Genomic DNA, 22055 nt, shown 5'->3' with positions numbered 1-22055 from the left:
CATATGTCACAGCCAGTTCTGTTGTGATATTTGGTTGCTAAAAATTTTCTTCCTAGAGGATCCCATGGAGCAATCATCGTCCAATTTCAGCAGGAATTAATCTTAAGATAACGATGCTCCCTTTCCCTATCTTTGTAATTTGGGGATAATAGTCATCTTCTTTGGGTTGGTTTTACATAGGGTCGGGTATGGAAGTTGATGCTTACATTTGGGTTTATCTTTTAGACAGGAATACGGTATGGTTGAGAAATGTATGGCTTAGATGGGATATAGGGAGATTAACCTATTTTCTTGTGAATTACTAAGAGTGAGATAATAGTATTTTACAGCTTACATTGTAATATATTATTATTTGTGGTTAGCTATGTAAAATTAAGTTTATATTTTGTTATAGTGTGTGAAATCTTTCCACTTATGATGTTTTATTTACATTATTTACCATATTCTATGTATATATACTTGTACTTATGTTCAAGACATTTTGTATATTGATACAATTAATGCACATTTATTCTTGCCATATTCTATGTATGTATAATTTTCTTGTATTCAAGACATTTTGTGTATTGATACAATTTGGGAAATTTATCATGCTGCCCTTTATAGTTCTACCTCTTGTCTTGATATTTCTACTCTACCTCTATTTTAGGGATTTATATGTATGTATTTGTACATAGTTTAATTGTTTAGGTATTTGTTTCTGGTTTACTTATGGAAGTTTCAATCAGTTTTTTAGCTAAGTTCCTGAGTATTACAGATTATTTTCACTCATGTTTCCTTTACCTATGAGGTTAGTCAGACATAGATGCTTAATCTTCAGTCACTTCATAGACATGCAGAACATGGCATTTAAATATTTTAATATTCGTACTCCGTTGACATGAGACACTGCTGCTCCTGACAGCACAGAGCACTTTCCCATAAATATGTTGGACACTGTTGTTGCTCCTACTGGAGTTCATTCTCACCTCAGCTATTGGCCTGTTGGGCAAAGGACTGTCCCCACCTTGACCACTGATTTGGACATGCAGTCCTGTGTGCTTGCAGAAGACAAATACAGAAGACTGCTGGACATTGCCAAGTCAGGATAAGACAGCCTTCCTACCTCTTTGCTGTTGTTGTGGTCTGTCAAGTACTCTTGGCCTTAGCAAAAACTGGGTGTACCAAAGTTGCTGTGAGAGCTAGGGTGACTGTCCAGGTAGCTAGCTGTTTCTGTCCTTGCTGCACCTTTTGGAAGTTGCCAATCGACACTTCCTGTCTACCCTAGTATCGTTATTTTCCTTCTCAGGTCTTGATGAGGTTGAAGATTAAACTATCACAACGATTTTTCTCTCTTCCTAGTTAGATATATTAGGTACTAGACTTACGTTTTCCAGCTTAGGACAACTCTATTGTAAACTCCGTTATTCTTTCACCCTAGCAGTAGATATGTAGGTCATTTTGTTCTCGATTTTCCTTTTCTTGGAGCACACATGTTATTCACTGTTTTGTATATACTTTTGTATCAAGCCTAAGTCTTTTCTTAGACTAAAAGGGGAATTGTAGTGGGATATTCACTTTGTCTCTTTCTGTGGCACTGACCACGCCATTGGTGGGTGGAGCCAGGGGCAGAAGTGAACTGTGGAAGGAAGTCTGAGGAGGAGCCAGAGAATGCTCTCTTGCTGGCTGGACTCGGAGAGGAGAGCATCTGGTGGAACTTGTTGGTGTTCATCTATCTAGGTTGTGAGTTATTTCTTCCTGAATGAACATCTATTCGGCCTATTTGTTTATCCTAATCCTTATTTAACTGCAATATCTCCTCTTGTACATAACTTCTCAGCCATATTACTTGTTATTAGCAGGTTTCCCTGCTGGTCTGGTCCCACTGCCATGCCAGCCCCAAATATCACATTGAGAGGCTATATTAGATATAATTTTGTTAGCCTGTTACTTGTAGCTTTTGTTGACTAGCTCTATCTTAAATATTAACCCACATTTATTACTCTAAGTATTTCCATTTCATCTCACCTTATCAGAGAGAGGCCCTGGCATTCTTCTCTCTCTGTCCTCCATCTTTACTCTCCTCCCTACTCCTTCTGAAATCCTCCCTTGTCTTGCTTTTCTAATGGCCAACAGGGCTTTATTCATTAACCAATATGAGAAACGTATTTACAGAATGACATCTCCCATCAATTACTTATGAAACTCCTCAAAGTACATTGATCATTGATATACAAACTTAGAATTTCTTGGTATTCTTACTGTGCTCTGCCATGTGTTTGTCTGGATGCATAGATGTTTGTGTTCATGTTGCCTCAGGCATAGTGCTGCCTTCACAGTAAGGACTTCCTTTAAAATGTAGAAAAGTGTTTGAAATTCCTGAGATTCTGAGAAAGTAAAATCCCACCAAAACAGATAATCCAAGGTCTTCCAATATAACCACTCTTGCATAGTTTTATATCAGTTCAATATGTTTTCATTTTTTTCTATTCATTTTGAAGACTTTTGTCAAAATGTGTGCCTAAGAAAAAGTTATAAATATTAACAAACTCAACAAAAAAGCAAATGAAAATATGTATAATATAGTAATTTTATGGTTTTCCCTGAAATGTCCAATCAGCACAGGACAGAGAAGGTATACCACCCCTGAGATCAAGTGTTGTAGCCTACAGCAAGCCAGATATTCTTTGAATTCTAACCCTAATTCTAACATTCTTTGAATTCTCTTCTCACATAAAAATTCACATACTTTCTGCAGTCTGCTCTATAGTGTATCTTTGCTTATTTTAATATAAAAGTAATGTTTCCCTCAGATCTTCAAACAAAATTGATCCTTCAAGAAGATTTACAACATGTTCAGCTACAGTATAGCAGCTATGACTGCAGACTTTTACCCAGGGAGGTTTTATTTTAAATATAAAAATCTTCAATGCTTTCTGTGAGTCTTTGAGCAAATTGCTTTGCCTCTTTGCCTTTGTTGTCCCACCTGTAAAATGGTAACCTTATATCATGATAAAAGAAAATATATACCACAGTTCTTTGACTTTTTTTTAACTTATGACACTTTTTTAGACCATTGCTTGTGTCAAAATCTGAGATAAGTGTAAGATACAATAGAACTCACTATTAGATGAGTTTTCAAAGGAGATCAATTGATTTGCAAGAAATACCTACCAATTTCTTCCATTTCCCTAGCAGAGGAACAAAACCAGGAATCAATTAGAGTTTGGATTATAGTAAGTAAACCATGGAAACCAGGTGTAGGGGAAGAAAAATATCTCTGTAAAACATGACAACCTGGAACAGCAGCATAGAGAGAATATTGAAGTGTGTTGGTAAGGTAAACCATGATATATGATTGTGGGTAGATTATATAGGGCAAGAAAATAGATAGGTTGAAGGGCCCACAGAATTCCCCAGTGCCATAGACATAGGGCAGCAGATTTTTTGCATAGAAGAGAGGTCCATAATTTTCATGGGTTAGGAACCCAGTATTGGAATTGGAATGTACAACATCACAGTATTTCAGAAAGTAAACCCACTCATATTGTCTTCCTTAAAAATCATCATGGCATGCCCTACAGCAGTGGTTCTTAAACTTCCTAAGCTGTGACCCCTTAATACAGTTCCTCATCTTGTGATGAACGACAACCATAAAATTATTTTCATTGCCGTTTCCTAACTGTAATTTTGCTACTGTGATGAATTGTAATGTAAATATTTCACATGCAGACAATCATAGGCCATTGCTTTAAAAAGGGCATTTGACCCTATGGTTGAGAACCACTCCCCATGGCTATGTACAAACAACCATCATTAAAACTGACAGCTACTTGCATAGCAGACAAAAACCTGATATCCTGGGATTTTGTTTAGATGTTTGTTTCTAAGTAAGGCTTTCTCTGTGTCCTAAAACTCTCTGGAGAGCAAGCTGAACTAGATTTCACAGAAAAGAGATCTACCTGTTGAGTGCTAGGATTAAGATAAAGATGCTGAAGTACAGTTTGTAAAACTGAGGGATTTTGGTGGGAATGTAAGTGGGAAAGGAATCTTTTTTTTTTTTTTTTTTTTTGTTTTTTGTTTTTTGTTTTGTTTTGTTTTTAGGAAGCTGGCTACCAAGTGTTTGACCATGCTCCAATAGGATGGGTAACAGAAATTGGACATTTGTTTTTCTTCTTCCTCTTCTTTTATTGGGAGGGAGGGGTGATACATGAGTGGGAGTGGACCTGGGAAGACTGTGAAGTAAGTGTGATTGGGTGTATGATGTGAAATTCCCAATTAATTAATAAAAATATTATGTTGATATTTACAAAGCCCAATAAGGCAAGTAACAATCCCTGAGACAAGAGGGACATTAAAATACATTAGGGAAAAAAACTGTGGTTTCACAACACATTATAGACCAACCACTGCAATCTCTCTCTCTCTCTCTCTCTCTCTCTCTCTCTCACTCACTCTGTGTGTGTGTGTGTGTGTGTCTGTGTGTCTGTGTGTGTGTGTGTCTGTGGTGTGTGTGTGTGTGTGTGTGTTTAGTTGAGTACCCCACTTTTTGATTGAATTATTTGTTGTTGAGTTCTTTGTATATTTTGGAGTTCAGCACTCTGTCAGATGTAGGGTTGGTGAAGATCTTTTCCAATCTATGGCCTTACAAGTTTGTCTTTTTGACTGTGTTTTTTGCCTTACAGAAGCTTCTAGGAGGTCCCATTTATTAATTGTTGATCTCAGTGTATGTGCTACTACCCTCATGTTCAAGGGGAGGTCTCCTGTGCCAATTCATTCAAGGGCACCTCCCACTCTTCTAAGGTTCATTGTGGTTGAATTTATGTTGAGTTCTTGGATCCATTTCGACTTAAGTTTTAAGCATAGCAATTAATATGTTCTATTTGCAGACTTCTACATGTCCTCTTCCTGTTATATCAGTATCATTTGATGGGAATACTTTCTTTTTTTCCATTGTATAGTTTTAGCTTCTTTGTCAAAAATCAGGTGTTCATAGGTGTGTGGTTTAATACCAGGATCTTCAGTTAGATTCCATTGGTCTACCTGTCAGATTCTTTGCCAGTACCAAGCTATTTTCATTACTATAGCTCTGTAGTAGAGCTTGAAGTCAGGGATGGTGATGCCTACAGAAGTTCCTTTATTGTACAGGGTTGTTTTATCCAACTAAATAGAGAGAAACTCAATGTGATTCCTCTAAAATTAGGGGAAAGTCACTCTCTCCATATATCTTCACAATTGTGCTTGAAATTCTAGCTACAGCAATAAGAAATCAAAAGGAGATCAAGGGGATACAAATTGGAAAGGAAGAAGTCAAATTTTCTCTCTTTGCAGATGATATGATAGTTTCCTTAAGTGACCTGAAGAATTCTACCAGAGACTTCTTATAGGTGAAAAATATCTTCAGCAAAGTGGCAAGATACAAGATTAACTCCAAAATTCACTAGCCCTACTATATACAAATGATAAAGAGGCTGAGAAAGAAAATAGAGAAACATTATCCTTTACCATATCTACAAACAACACAAAATATCTTGGGGTAACTCTAACCAAATAGGTGAAATACCTGTATGACAAGAACTTTGAGTCACTAAAGAAAGAAATTAAAAAAGATACCAGGAATGGAAAGATTTCCCACGCTCTTGGATAGGTAGGATTAACATAGTAAAAATTACAAATTTGAAAAAAAGCAGTCTACAGATTCAATGCAATTCCCATCAAAGTCTCAGCACAGTTCTTCACTGACCTTGAAAGAAAAAAAAATCTCATAATAGCCCTTCACACTCTGTAGTGCCCCACATTTTAGGAAGAAGTGGAAGTGGATCAGCACAAGAAGTTCCTATGTGCAGGCCATTGCCAGTAGATGTGATTGTAATCCTCCCAATTTCCTTTGCTCCATCAAAAGGGACAGCAAAATCCCTTAGTAGGACATGCTTTGGAATTTGTTTTCAATGTCAGGATACTTACCGATGAGAGCTAGAAGGGAAGGTTTAATTAATAAATTGCTTGTCTCATGTAAGCATGTGGACTTCCATGTAAACAAAGCATGACAAGGTTGAGACTGTAATCTCAGTTTAGCACTGCTTAGCACAGGCTGAGACAGGGGTAACTTCATTATAGGATTCTCTCACCTCCTTTATTAAGTTTATTAGTACATTTAAAAGTTACTAATTTTTTATCTTGATTTTATAATATTTACATTGTGAGTGTGCTTATACCTGAGTTTTCTGGTTTAATATTTAACTTTTAAAAAATAAGATCATATTGTATACGAATGGAATACTTTGAGTTTTCCTTTCTTATTTAAATCATTTTTAAATTTTCAATTATTCTACTTCACCTGAGACTTCTGTAAGAATAAAAGTGGAGAGAGTAGAACTCTTTTCTTGTATCTTATTTTAGCAAAATTTAATGTTGTCTATGAGTTTGTCAAATACACTCTGTATTATTTTAAATCATATTCCTCATATTTCTTGTTTCTTCAGAGCACTAACCACAAAGAAAATTTACATTTTATCACAGGTGTTTTCTATATTTAGATGATTATGTGACTAATGACTTTAGTTTATGTATACCCTATATATATATATATATATATATATATATATATATATATATATATCCAAATGAGATGATCTATGCATGCATTCTTTGAATACAATCAGTTTGATTTTGAAGTATGGGTCCCTTATTATGTTCTTAAATTCATTTTGCATGTTATTTATAGATACTGTAATTTGGAAGTAATTATTGATACTAGATCTAGATTTATTAGGATATTAGGTTAAACTTTATTTCATTGTTTATGTGCTTGGCCAGGTTCAGTATAACAGTGAAAGTGGCTGTACAGATGGCATTTGGGATCATTTCCTTTCCATTTTATTTAAATTTAATGATTATTCATGCTTGTGTCCTAACATATTTGTGGAATTTATCAATGAGTCCATCTCTGTTGGGCTTTTCATCTTGTTATTTGCTATGCCAGTATCTAACTTATATAATTTTGGTTTATTTTTGGTAGGTCATTTGTTTCTAGAAATGCATTTCACTAATACTTTACTTTAATGATGAGTTTTCAATGAATCTTTGGATGAGTTTCTGTATTTAATTGGAATCTGGGGTAACATGACATTTTTATCTCTAATTATATCAATTTTTATGTTTTTCTCTTTTAGTTAGAATTAATAACATTTAAGCATTTATTTTAATGTCTTAAAATATAGATAACTATTAGGAAAACACTTTTTTCTTTTTTTCACAGGCAATTTTTGATATAGAAATAAAAAAAATAGAGGGCAGGTAGAAACTATGTCAATTTAAGAAATTAACAGAAGAGGATTCACAGGTAGGTTCTGGGAACTCTGTAGCCATGGGTTCCTGGCCACATTTACCATACAAAGCACATGATTCTATCTGTGGAATGTTCCTTCAATCCAAACTTAAAGAAGTAGGATACCCCCACCATAATATATGTGCTAGGACTGCACACAGGGATATTGTACCATCATGGTCATCATTTAAGTTTGCAGGGCTCATCTGTAACATAACTACCTCCCACAAAGTCTCATTTTAGGAAATGGAACAGAAAACTTATAAGGGAGGTTAAAATTGAAACATGTCTCTGAATATGCCAGAATTTCTGTAGTCATAGTATCTGCAGCTGCTTGCTTAAGACTGGAACAGTCAAGATTCAGCCATGAAAGGCAGGCAAACTCAGGATTTTACACCTCTATTTGAGGAGCTATTTGCTAGTGATGACTTCCTGGGAAGGGTGAATTTTCTTTAAGATTTGTTGTCAATGATAAATGTGTTATGTTCCAGTTGGTAGCCCTATATGCATGGGTAAGTGAACAGTGCAAATTGGGATGCATGAGATACAATAATAGTAATAATGGTAAAAGAAACTATAAAAGAAGACATAGATTTGTGGAAGATTAGATGTGTAAGTTTACCAGAAAAGGTTGAGTGGAAAGTGCAAGTTTAATGAAAATATAAAAAAATATAATGCATACATGTATAAGTTCTAAAAAAAATAAAAACAAGTATAATTACTAATATTTGCCAAACTAATAAAAATAAATGCCAGCAAAAAAAAGATATGCATCAAGTACTTGCCAGTGTTTCATAAGTGTGTGACTGTGTGTGTATATGTGTGTGTGTCTATGTATGTGTGTGTGTGTTTGTGTAGGGGGGCTCATGTAGGTAGACACTCTGTGATTAAATGCATAGAGTTATGAAGAAAATAAATTAAGTGACATTCATTATAAGTAAATAAAATGAGAAAAAATAATTTGTATGTCTGAACTGTGTTAACATTTTCTTTGTGAGAAAAATATTTTAATTGCTATGTTGCTTCTATAAAAAAAAGTTTATTATGTTTTCAAAAATGATTTTATACCGTATGGTGTATTTAGAATTTATTCTCAAGTAGTTGTGAGAGCAAGTCTAATTTGTTGCTACAGCCTCTTATTCTTCACGTCACTGTGAATTAAGTTATTTCCAAAGTTTTTCAGGCATAGTACCTTTTTAGTATATAAATCTATGACATTGGATGTCATAACATTTATTGCTCTGAGAAATTTTTATAAAGCATTAAATCACAATTTGAGACTTTATCTCAGACTAAATTTATTGTGTTCTCTGTTGTGTATACTGTATATATTTAAGTAATTCATCACATACTTCTAAGAAAAATATTCCAGAAATCTTAGCATCTTCCATGGATAATATTATTTTCTTTGGTACTTTTCCACAGAATGAAGCATATTTTACTTTATAGGGTTTTTTCCCATAAAAGTATTTCTATAAAAGTTAAGACAGTGATTAAAATATTGGTAGTCTGAAAACATTTGGCAGATAAGTTACTCAAGTTATTATTGTACTAAATCTTTAACAGAGCAATTAACAAAAGAATGGATCATTTTGTCTCATAGTTTAAAAAGTAATAAGGACACCATAACACCATAAATGGGAAAAGTAGAAGGAAAAGGAGAAGAAGAAGGAGAAGGAGAAAGAGGAGAAGAAAGAGTAAGAACACCATAATGATAGAGCAAAAAAAAAAATGAAAAATGCCAGTTGAAAATTATATAGAAAATATGCTTGTTCTACTAAATTTTCTATTTTTTTATCCCATCCAAATGATATATCAATAGGAAGTTGACATGCTCATTTAAGACTTGACTCTGGTTTTTTTGTTTGTTTGTTTTGTTTATTTTTTGTTTTCTTAATTATCTCTGGAAATTTTCTCACCCCATACAAATGTGAAAAACTGACTCATTTACTAAATTTTTAGATTCTTTCTATTAAATCAAGTGAAGAGTCAAGATTTTAATCATACTTCTGGGGGCAGATCTCTGTGAGTTTGAGCTCAGCCTGGTCTACATACTGAGTTCCAGGACAGCTAGGACTGTTATACAGAGAAACCCTGCCTCAAAACAAAAAACAAAAAGATTTTAATCATACTGGACAATATGTTAGGATGATTATTATTTGCATTTATAAATGTTTTAGATGTACCTTATATGTGGTATTCTAAACAATGGTGGGAGAACTACTCTGTGCAGCCAAAAGAAATCAATAGAAAGATGAAATCTTAGACAGCATCACTGAAGAGCAGGGAGAATGACTGTAAGAACCACAGATGGGGAGGAGTATTGTGAAAACCAGTCTACCACAATTATCGTCTAACAGCACCTGTGCTTACCTGTACAAAACCTACATTCAAGAAAGTCAGCCCAAATCCTATAGAGATGGGGAAGATTGTCTTTATTTTTTATTTGTTTTAATTTAATTATTTTATTTAATTTATTATTTTACATGTCGATCCCAGTTCCCTTTCCATCCCTGACTCCCTCCATCTTACCATCTCTGCCCCCTCAATGCACCATGACCAACCTCCCATCTCATCCCCCCACCCCAAATCCACATGTAGGCAAATGCCATCCAGGTGGGGTCATGCAGATCTGTTAGGTCATTTGAAGTGGGGACAAGGAATTCTCTCCTGTCTCTAGGTTAAAGAAGTATTCCTCCATGGGGGATGTGTCCACAAGGTCCTTTTGTGCACCAGGGATATATCCCTGTTCCACTCTTTGAGGTCCCTTAGACTGCGCAGTCCTTCTGGCTGAGACCCATATTCAGGGGGGTCTGAGGGAATCCCATGCTGGATTCCCAGCTATCAGTTTGGGGACCCATTAGCTCTCCTTGTTCAGGTCAGCTGTCTCTATGGGTTTGTACAACCTGGTCTTGTCCTCTCAATCTGCATCTGGATTCTAGTTTGACTCAGTGTTTAGGTATGGTTGCTTGCTTCTATTTCAAGCAGGTATTAGATGAGGACTCCATGGATAAGTTAGTTGTTGATCTCACTTTCCAGGAAGGGCTTTTATGGTAGCCTTTCCACGGTTGTTCAAATTGTTAGTTGGTGGCAGTCTTGTAGGTCTCTAGACCTTTCTTTAGGTTAAGTTTTCTCTTCAAACCAATAATGCCTCCCTCTTTTATGCTCTCTCTCTCTCTCTCTCTCTCTCTCTCTCTCTCTCTCTCTTTCTCTCTCTCCTGTCTTCTATTCCTACCCAGACTCAATCTTCCTAGTGGCACAAGCTTTCCTCTTTCCCCCATCTTTCTCCTACTTCTCTCTCCATTCACTGCCCCCCCACTTCCCCTGTGCTCTGGGGAACTTGTCCCTTCCCCCTTCTGTGAGGGACTTTATATGAATCTCTTAGAATACACTTGTATCCTAGTTCCTCTGGTGGGGTGAATTATAGGCTGGTGGATCCCTTGCTCTAGGTCTAAAATCCATACTTGAGTGAGTACATACCATGTTCCTCTTTTTGTGACTGGGTTACCTCATTCAGGATGGTTTCTTCAAGTGCCGTCCATTTGCCTGTGAATTTCAAGATTTCATTATTTATTTTTCTGCAGAGTAGTATTCAATTGTGTAGATGTGCTACATCTTCTTTGTTCATTCTTCAGTTGAGGGGCATCTAGGTTGCAGACACTAAGAGCAAAAATTAATAAATGGGACCTCTTCAAACTTAGAAGCTTCTGTAATGAAAGGACACAGTGGACAAGACCAAATGGCAGCCCACATGCTGGGAAAAGATTTTAACCAATCCCAGATCTGACAAAGGGCTGATCTCCAAAATATAAAAAGAATTCAAGAAACTAGTCAACAAAACACAAAATAACCATATTAAAAAAATGGACTACAGAACAGAAGAAAGAATTCTCAATAGAGGAAATCAAAAAGGCTGTAAAACACTTAAGAAAGTGCTCAACATCCTTAACTATCAGGGAAATGCAAATCAAAACTCTTTGAGATACCATCTTACTCCTGCCAGAATGGTTAAAATAAGAATCACCAATGACAACTTATGCTGGAGAGGATATGGATTAAAGGGAACAGTCCTCCCCGGCTGGTGGGAGTGCAAACTCGTTCAGCCATTTTGGAGATCAGTGTGATTGCTCCTCAGGAAAATGGGAATTAGTTTACCACAGGACCCAGCAATTCCCCTCTTAGGAATATACCCAAATGATCCACATCCATGTAACAACGACATCTACTCAACTATGTTCATAGCAGCATTATTTGTAATAGCAAGAACCTAGGGGAGATTGTTTTTACCTCCCACCAAAGACTGAAGAGATTTTATCTGTGGATTCCTGATAGAGGAGGTGGAGTCATTATTAGGTTGTAACAAGTGATAGGTTTCCCATGTTTCAAAGATGGCTCGACATCCATTGCATATGGGAAACACTAACTGAGCATAGTGAGTGAGGCAGTATAAATAAATAAATAAATAAATAAATAAATAAGTTGTTTTGAGGGATGGGCATGATGCAGGTATATGGGGAAAAATTGGAGAGGGAATTGTGGATAGACATGAAAGATTTTTTTTTCATCAGTAGATATTTTACAACAAACCTGCTTAGATTTCATCAGCTTAAATATCCATTATCATTACAGATTTCACCAAAATATTAAAATACACATCAACATGTCTACCATATAGTTTCAATTTATATATTGGTTTGAGAATATGTCAAAAGTTAAATAAATAAAATTCCTCAATCTAAGCCATGTATCATAAATATTATGATGTAAGAAGTTAATTTCATACTAGTCTAAGTGTCAGCACTTAGTTTAATACTTTCATGAGCAACTCATCCTTGTAGAGGTTGTATAGTCAACTCAATTTTAGTTATTACATGCTTTACATCAATATACTAGTAAAGCCACTATAATTAAATTTTAACCAGTTTATGTATAATTGCTTAATTACAATTGTAGACTTATGTTGGAAAATTATAGTATTATTTCTAGCTACCATTATAAAGAGATTACCATAGTAAACAATTTTAATGAAATCTCCATTTTCCTAGTAAGTATACAAATAGAATTTATGTGATACTATAGTCTATTAGGTTTGTAATGTCACTATAACTAAACAGACATGTTTCTTATTTAAAAATACTATATGGCAAAACATATTCTAGCCATACCCTGGCCCTGCAGTAAATCTGTTTTGCTCATAGAACACCTAGGCCAATGTTGATGATGGTTGAGCAGGGTCATGGATACTGAAATTTGCATTTATCAGGTTGTGAGGATTTAAAAGGCAGTAACAAATTCTAGTTCATTGATAATGTTTATGTTTATGAAAATTCCCCTTTTTCTTAAATATGTGTTAATGTCATTTTATTAACGTCTTGGATTATCTGTAAGGAGCACATCTTCACTTGGTAAAAGTTCAGTGATGATATTATAGCATTTGGTCACACCCTCTAGACAACAATGCTACTTTCAGTTTGGTTTATATTCCACCTATGTGTGTAATCTACTTCACTGTAGTCTTTAAACACTAAGAGTCTTTTGTAGCATTGTTTTTAAATTCTTTGAATGCTGGTTGATTCTGATATGTTTAAATCTCCAATGATCATGAGTGTTCACAATTGAATATAGAAGAATGAATCCATCCAGGAGATTTTCAGTGGTCTTTCCCAGATCCATCATCAAAATCAATATTATTGTCTACTATATCCTTCTAAAATATTTTTGCTTAAATAATAAGATTTGAAATTAAATACAGTTCTGTGACTCAAGGATATATATTAAGCATGAAACAATATGAACCTCAGGGAAACCACCATTATATTAATGGTGATCTTTAAAAAAACAAACAAAACAAAAAATAAATAAATAAATAAATAAATAAATAAAAACCCCAAAAATTAAAAAAACTAGTTCATTTAAATATAATTGTTATTATTTTTTGTTTAAATTAAAAAACATTCTTATTTTTACATACTAATTCCAGTTACTTCTCCCTCCAATCCTCCTTTTCTCCCCACCATCTTACCCACCATATTTAATTGATGATACATACCTACCATAGGTCCCTCTTTCCTCTCTCCCCACTCATCCTCCCTCTTCATCTTGCATTTCTCCACTGCCTTCTACATTTAGAAAGGGGAAGGCCTCCCACTGTCTTGAACAAAGCATGACATATCAAACTGAGTCAGTACATAACTTCTCACTTTGCGTCAAGGCTGTCAAAGTAATCCAGCATGGGGAACAGGTTCTCATAAGCTACACAGAGAAACCCTGTCTCAAACCACCACCAATCCCCCCCCCAAAAAAGGATGGAAAGATTGTCATTGTACTGATCACTAGGTATTAAAGTATAAGTATAATTATTAATTAGACTATAGTATAAACATAGGACTTAGAGTGTCAATGAATACTCTTGTTTAGCTTAATTGACACAATATTTAGTTGTACCCAATACTCTATTATGTCATACACATAGACAAATGCTGTATTTATGGATGATAAGTGAACCGTAATAAATACAGAGACTGATGGCTATTCAAGGTAGTTGGGTAGATAGGTACAGTCACTTTTTTATATCATAATCATTATTTTGGTGGATTGTCCAGACTCATCTGTCTAAAATAAATTAAAATAGAGTGATGTTATACTGAGATATTTCTAACTATAAACCATTTCCAAAATATATTAAGTTATAATATACTGAAGTTCCAAATTAGCAAGTGAACTCTAAAAATATTGTTGGTGTAAATAGAAAACATTCTAAGCTTTGGAGATTTAGTGAAACATGTGATATTCTCTAGTCTTTCATGTTCTAATTTTTCTCCAAGTGCAATTTAACGAATCCATTAATAAGCTGCAACATTGGTTTTCTAGTTCACTATGATCCCTGAAATTTTAAAATATTTTCCCCTGTCCCTTGTTGAAGAAAATATTCTAAAACCGGATATTGAAATACTTATCTATATAAGACTCATTCATCCAGCCTTTTAATATTGTATTTGGTATATCTCTCTGACTACCATTTAAAATTATTTCAACATGGTTAATATATAAACTATTTTAGCTGATTAAATGTCCAAGACTAAGGATTCGTCTAAAGAGAGGTCATTATATTAAAAAACACATTGAATATATTTTGACCATTGACAATTCATTTTGCAAAAAATGCAAATGCCAAGTGTTCATGTATGCTATTAAGTTATTTCAGCTAGTGAGTAGAAGCAAATAAAGTCAGGAATAATTGTTTTCTAAAAAAATATTAAGGCTGATGTATGTGTTCAATCCACATTTTTCCTTTGATATTAAGGTATGAATGTGAGACTGTAACTAATTGTACAATAAATTTCTCAATTGGAAAATGCTAATCTAGATGTAAAATATTATTGTGTTGGGGATAGTGATACAAATTTATTTCTGTCTTACATAAATATTAAAACAAACAGCAAAGATCCTCATTCATGGAAGACATTATTCATTCAATATAAAATGAAATCATATGGAATTTATTCATTCCATATACAATTAGCAAGATCCCATACTGAGATTACAGAACAAAGCAAGCAGCAGCTCTGAACTATATTTTATGGTAAAGTACAGGGAAGTACTTTTTCCATGATGTCTTTGTCTACCAAAATATTGTCTAATTGTAAGATTAGCATGTTAATACTAGTAAGATTTCTAGGAATCACAAGGTATTGAATTTCTAATTAATTCTTAAAAAACACAATCTAGTTAAGTATTAATTATGTAGAATTCACTATACTTGTTTTTTTCAAAATTCTTTAGAAAGTAATTGGAAGAGTTAATGCTTACATTGGAACTTTACGAGTTCCGAGTTACAAGTAGGTTTTTTTTTCCCTGCTGGCCTGGACACACTGCAGCGGCAGCCCCAATTAACACACACAGACACTGTATTCGATATAATGCTGTTGGGCAGTTACCTGTTTCTTATCAGCTAGCTCTGTCTTCATTATTATCCCATTTCTATTAATCTAAGTATTTCCATGTGGTCTCATCTTACCAGAGAGGGGCTGGCATTGTGCTCTCTCTAGTCTCTCTATGTTGACTCCTCCTTACTACTTCCTCTTTCCTCCTTTTCTCCTACTCCCTCCTATCTTCCTTTCCTATTGGCCAACAGTGCTTTATTCATTAGCCAGTATGAGAAACATATTTACAGGATGACATCTCTCATCAAAGTACGGCAGTTTCATACATATAAAAGTGTTGTACAGGAATAAATTAAACTTAATTGGAGAAGGAATAATATGTAATGTTTTGAATAACTTTCCAGTACCTACTTCAAAAGTACAAGTATTGCATATGTTTAATCCCGTGTATCTACTGCAGATGTTCAATGCATGCTGCAAACTCTATGCAGGTTTGGACATGTCAATTGAAGATGGGTAAGATTATAAAAATTACCATAACTTACTTAAATAGCATTGTATTTAGTTAGCTCTGAAAATGTAAGAAGGAAAAACTGACAAAGCACTGTTTCTTTCAAGTGCTAGAAATAAATTCAATTAAAGAGTAAGTAAAATCTTCCCTTTCTAACCTCATGTCTGTTATGTCTAAATCCAAGATTCTGGCCCAGACTTTTCAATAAAAATCTAAAGAACAGATACTACACTTGATCTTAGGCAAAAGGCCGAGAAGTGATCAGAAACTTCTGTAAGACAAATAACATGACCAACAAGACAAGATCTTCAGCAACCCCACATCTGACAGAGAGCTGATCCCCACAATACACAAAGAACTCAAGAAGCTAGTCAACAAAACACTAAAAATTCCAATTAAAAAGTGGAGTGTAAAAATAAATAAAGAATTCTCAATAGAGGAATCTAGAATGGCTTAAAGACACATAAGAAATTGCACAGCATCCTTAGCCACTAGGGAAATGCAAATCAAAACATCTCTGAGATACCATATTACTCCTGTCAGTATAGCTAAAGTTAGAAACACCAATGACAGCTTATGCTGGAAAGGAGGTGGAGGAAGAGGAACAGTCCTCCCCTGCCAGTAAGTGTACAAACTCTTACAGCCACTTTGGAAATAATATGGCATCTGTTCAGGAAAATGTGAATCAGTCTACCATGAGATCTAGCAATTCCACTCTTAGATATATACTCAAAAGATACACATTCATGCAACAAAGACAGATATTCAACTATGTTCATAGCAGAGTTATTTGTTATATCCAGAACCTGTAAGCAACCTAGATGCCCCTCAACTGAAGAATGATTAAAGGAAATTTGGTACATTTACACAGTGGAGAGCTACTCAGCAGAAAGAAACAACAGAACAATTAAATTCACAGGCAAATAGATGGAAGTAGAAGTCTTCCTTAACGAGAAAACCCAGTCACAAAAAGACGAACAAGTTATGTACTAACATATGGATTTTAGACATAGAGAAAACATCACCAAGCCTATAATCCATATCGCCAGAGAATCTAGGAAACAATGAAGACCCTAAGTGAGACAAACATGGTCCTGCACAGAAGGGGAAAGAAACAAGATCTCCTGATCAAAAAGGGGGAGGGGATAGGGAGTCAGGAGAAAGAGAAGTGGAGAAAAGTTGGGGAGAAAAGAACATGAGAGAACAGGAGGATTGAGTCCAGGAAAGAATACAGGAGAACATTTAAAGAGATACCATAATATAGGGAGACATTATATGTTTAAAGAGAAATCTGGCACTAGGGAAATGTCCAGAGACCTACGAGGATGACCCCAACTAACAATCTAAGCAATAGTGGCTGCCTTAAATGATCTTCTTCAATAATGAGATTGATGACTACCTGATATGCCATCATACATCTCTCATCCAGTAGCTAATGGAAGTAGAAGCAGACACTGAGCCACACTCCTGACATCAAGTTGTAGAGAGTGAGAAGTGATGAGCAAAGGGGTCAAGAGCAGGCTAGAGAAACCCACAGAAACTGTTTATCTGAACATAGAGGAGCTCCTGGACCTAAGACTGGTAGCTGGGAAACAAGCATAATACTGATACGGATCCCCTGAATGTGGGTCTCAGGAGGCCAAGGAAGACTATGGTACCTCATGCAATGGAACCACAATGGATCCCTAGTGCACAAACAGACATCTGGAGCCCATTCCCCATGGAGGGATACACCCATAGCCTAGAGACACAGGGGAGGGCCTAGGCCCTATTCTAAAATACTTGACAGACTTTGATGATCCCTCATGAAAGGCCTCAGTTTCCTTGGGAGTTGATGAGGAATGGAATGGGTATTTCTTGGGGGTGGTGTATGGAGCATGGGGGGTCGGACCTGGAGTTGATATATAAAATTAGAAAAATATTAAATAAAAATATATTGAAAAAGAAAGAAAAAAATCTAAAGATCATTCTATTGAGAAAGGAAACTAATTGTTTCTTTGAGAATGTATGCTGCATTTTACTAGAAACAGTGGTACTGCTACCAGCCATCATTCAGCATATCCTTGTCAGCATGACCAGAAAAGGAAAGAGAAAAAAATCAAGTTGGAAATATTTTCTATTTCCAATCTCTCTAGTCAAAGAGGGGCATGTGTAATACCTACTTTGTCTTCTCATTTCATCTTGATATTTTATCTGCCACAAAACATGGGAAATAGAGGCTAAATCAAGCTGGGTTTTTTTTTTGGGGGGGGTGTTGAGAAGGACAGAGTTTCTCTTTGTGTAGCTGTGTATACCATGTTGGCCTATAACACACAGAGATCAGCCTGCCTCTGTCCCCTGAGTGCTGGGATTAAAGGCATGTTCCACCACCTCCCGTCCTGAATGTAGCTTCTTAACTATACTGAATGGCTCTCTTCATTTGTAGCATAAAACATTGCCCTCCATCACACTCATATGTAAGTATGCGGACATGTTCATCTTACCAACTGACTCTAGGATCATGTCCATTCAATATTAGAAAGAGTATATTTGTATAAAAATGATGTATTATGACACAGTAAATATCTTTAGGTACATTGGAAATTAATGTAGGAAATATACATTATAAACATAATTTTCATATAAACAAAAATTTATCACTTTATTTAAACAACTAACTCTCTGACCATCCTTAGATTCTCTGACAAATAAACCACCTGGGAGAAGAATGGAGCTGCATATAAAGAGATCTGGCAAAGTAATAATTCTAAATTAATACATCTGCTGTCTATAAGAATAAACTCTCTCAGTTGTGAAAGAGCTAAGATAAATTACTACACAGTCTTCATAAAAACAGATTCAAAGACATATGTCATAATACATTAAGAGGTAAAACAAAATAATTCTTCAAAGCTGGCATAAAGTGATCGTTATCAATGTTCATAAAAAATGATGTTAAATTCAATTAATAGTCAAGCAAATGTGTGTAAAAAAAAAAATACAAAACAAGGTGTCACAGAAAAGGGGCTCCAGAAAAATAGAAAAGAGTGTAATACTTCTTAAGTTTAATGAATGAAGTCTGGATACCCTTTTCAAGTTAATTAAATCAAATTTGATAATGAAAGTGAAATATGCTTAAAGAAAATAATGGTGTGCTAATGTTTATTGTAAAATGAAACAGAAAAGAGAGATTCCTGGTAATTCAAATACAGTAGTTTTAATATATTTAGAAATCCATTTTTACTAGGAGACAATAATAATTCATATTCATAAGTAGTAGACATTTATAACTGACAATGTCACATTCATAAATCAAGTTTGTATTATGCACTCAGGATTATTCAAGTTAATGATTAATGAACATCAAGTAGATCTGAAACTGGCATTGATGGAAATGCTGAGAATGTGTAAATATGTGTCAAATGATAGGGTTACTGGTTGATTCATATTGATCTGGGAAACAGTTCCCTAGGAGAATTATAGAACAAAAGGGAAAAATCAAGTTAAAGTATAAGTGTAGTTGTTAGGAGTAGGTTTTCTGCCAGCCTGGTCACACTGTCTGCCAGCCCCAAATAACACACAGAGATGCTTGTAGGCCAGTTATTAGTTTCGTATCAGCTAGCACTGTCTTAAATATTAACCCATTTCTATTAAACTAAGTACTTCCACGTGGTCTTATCTTACCAGAGAGAGGGGCTGGCATTCTCCTCTCTCCGTCCTCCATCTTGGATCTTATCCCTATTACTTCCTCTCTCCTCCTTGTCTCCTAGTTCTGCCTATCTTGCTTTCCTATTGGCCAACAGTGCTTTATTTATTAACCAATAAGAGAAACATATATACAGAATGACATCTCCCTCATGTCTTCTTTTCTGTCTAAAATAAAAAGAATGGTTTTAACTTTAGCCTAGCAAGATATATCACACAACATTTATCAAAAAAAAAAACCACAGTCAACAATGTTTACTCCATTAACATTTAGCAAGATTTAAAGAAAATATTTCATCATCTATCCTATCTTTGTGAGTCTAAAGATAAATAACTTATCTTTAATCCTAACTAAGGAAAACTATAACCAAACTATAGGTCTTCAATTCCTTCAAGGACCACAGGAGGTTAATATATAATTTCTAGAAATGACAGAGACACCTTGATACCTGGCCAGGCACTTGAAGTTCTTTGGTAATGTTCCAACCTCAGCCAATAGGCCATAGTGTGTCTGGCACACTCTTCAGCAAAGCAGGATACTTTAAACTGTCCACCTGTATTGACAGATTGTCAGTCACTTTTCTCTATGTTCTGCATAATGTCTGGCAGATTCTTCCATGAAGCAGGAGCCCTGTAGCAATGTCCATCTTGTATCAGCAGTCACTTTCCTGTGGGCCCTGCATGTCCAGTTTATATAGCATAAAGTCAAATAGTATAGACAAGAGCAGTATCTTGTCCAAATGGCTAGTCTTGCCATTTTGGAAGCAAGCTCCATAATGTGTTTCTTCAAGGTACATCTTCATTTCTGATGCAGGTGTTGTTGCCAGGAGCAGTTATGCCTGAATGTTAAGAAAACCCTAAGCCATTTGAAATGCCATATTCTGTAGGTCTTTGAAAAGTTTGAAGAATATTTGTATAGAAAACAAGCTAACTTAACTATAACTTTTGATTATTATAGGTAACTATCTATAATCTGTACTAAATTATACATTATATTTTTAATGAACTATGCAAACACAATACCAAACAAAAGGAGTGATATACTTATCACAAAATTGACCTTAATTTTGTATCAATAAATGAAAATCCATTCCAAAACAAAGTATTCATGCCTATTATATCACCTTTTTACCTGTAAGGAGATTTGTTGTGGTCATTAACCATTTATAACCATTCCCATTTAAATAAAAACAAACATTTATAAACAATATTTGGGAATTTGGGTGTTGTTCTTTCCAAACTGCTACCTGCTGGTGGGGGATCCAAAGGAGATGCAGAAATCCTGACTTCAGTCTGTAAGTCTGCCTTGTCCCAACAGTTTTGAATGTTGGATCACCTGGGACTCTTGTTTCAGGAGGTCTGGCTTGATCAAATCACATTAATATGGAAGGAATCCACTGCTTTTCCGTTTCTGTGGAAACACAACTAGAAAAACTTTTCCCAAGTAACCTGTCCTTAGACTTAAATTTTGAAGTCAAAGCATTTTAAAAATATATAAATTGGATTGATCCAGCAGCGTTTCTTTAATAGTCGTTGTTATTTCCTCGGCAATCAAACAATTTATAGACAACAGAATAGCGTATAGTATCCAAAGTTTCTCTGTGCTTTCGATCTTTACATGTTTTTTTATTATTCTATTTCTTCTACTTCTATTCTTTCATTTTTTGAAACAGGATTTCTCTGTGTAACTTTTATCTGTCTTGGAATTAACTGTGTATACCAGGTTTACTTTGAAATCACAGGGGATCTGCTTGCCTCTTTCTCCTAAGTGCTAGGATTAAAGGCATGTGCCACCCAGCTTCTCTCTGTCTTTTTAAAAACCATTTTATTCTTTTTCTACCCCAAGCCTATGTATATTGTAAAGCACACTGTAAACCTTTAGAGGTTTTTCTTAATCTGAATCTGTCTTTACTGTAAATCTTTATCTTTTTCTGTCCATGAGTCTTTATCTGGTAATCAATGATATTGCTAAGATGAAAGTCATAACTGTATTAGCTATACTCTATCCAATATGGCAGTGGGTATCTTTACCAACAGAACTGAGAGCTGTGCTCACTGTTTTGGTCTAAGCTGCCATCCATCAGCATGTTGCCAGCTTAGGGATGTGGTCACTGCCATTGCCAGCTCTTATACACACCAATGAATTTTTATAAGAGCTCTTTTCAAGCCCTGCAGTTTTTTGCCGCTTACGCTGTCAGGAAATATCCCTTAAAGCTGCTGCCCAAATCTCTGCTTGTCTCTAGAAAAACAGAGTCCAACTGAGAAAAATGTTGCTACCAAGAAGTCTTGCTTGTCTCTGTTCTTTTGTTTCTAAAATCCTTTCTAACACTTTTTTTAAGTTTTAAGTGGAAGTTCTTACTAGCCACGTGGAAGGCAGCATTATGTTAGGAGTAGTTTTTTTTTCCTGCCAGTCTGGTCCCACCGCCATGCCAGCCCCAAATAACACTCAGAGACATTGTATTAGATATTAAGTTGTTATCCAGTTACTAGTTTCTTATCGGCAAGCTCTGTCTGAATTATTAACCCATTTCTATTAATCTAAGTACTTCCATGTGGTCTCATATTACTAGAGAGCAGGACCAGTGCTAGGGGTCCGAGGAGGCATCACCATTACAAGATGGTGCCCACTTCAGTAGGGCAAGTGGTAAACAACTCCATTTAAGGCTTGGAG

At 35.2% G+C, this 22055-nt stretch overlaps 2 pseudogenes; both read right to left on the bottom strand.

Annotated features, from left to right (window-relative positions):
• The window catches only part of LOC127221807 (glyceraldehyde-3-phosphate dehydrogenase-like), a 155695-nt pseudogene that overhangs the window by 33404 nt on the left and 100236 nt on the right, over positions 1–22055 (bottom strand).
• On the bottom strand, positions 15750–15962 carry LOC127222887 (uncharacterized; annotated as a pseudogene).

Source organism: Phodopus roborovskii, unplaced genomic scaffold, assembly GCF_943737965.1.
Source record: "Phodopus roborovskii unplaced genomic scaffold, PHOROB, whole genome shotgun sequence".
NCBI classification, from domain to species: domain Eukaryota; kingdom Metazoa; phylum Chordata; class Mammalia; order Rodentia; family Cricetidae; genus Phodopus; species Phodopus roborovskii.
Note: the sequence above shows the minus strand (reverse complement) of the source record. Positions and strands in the feature narration are given on the sequence as shown.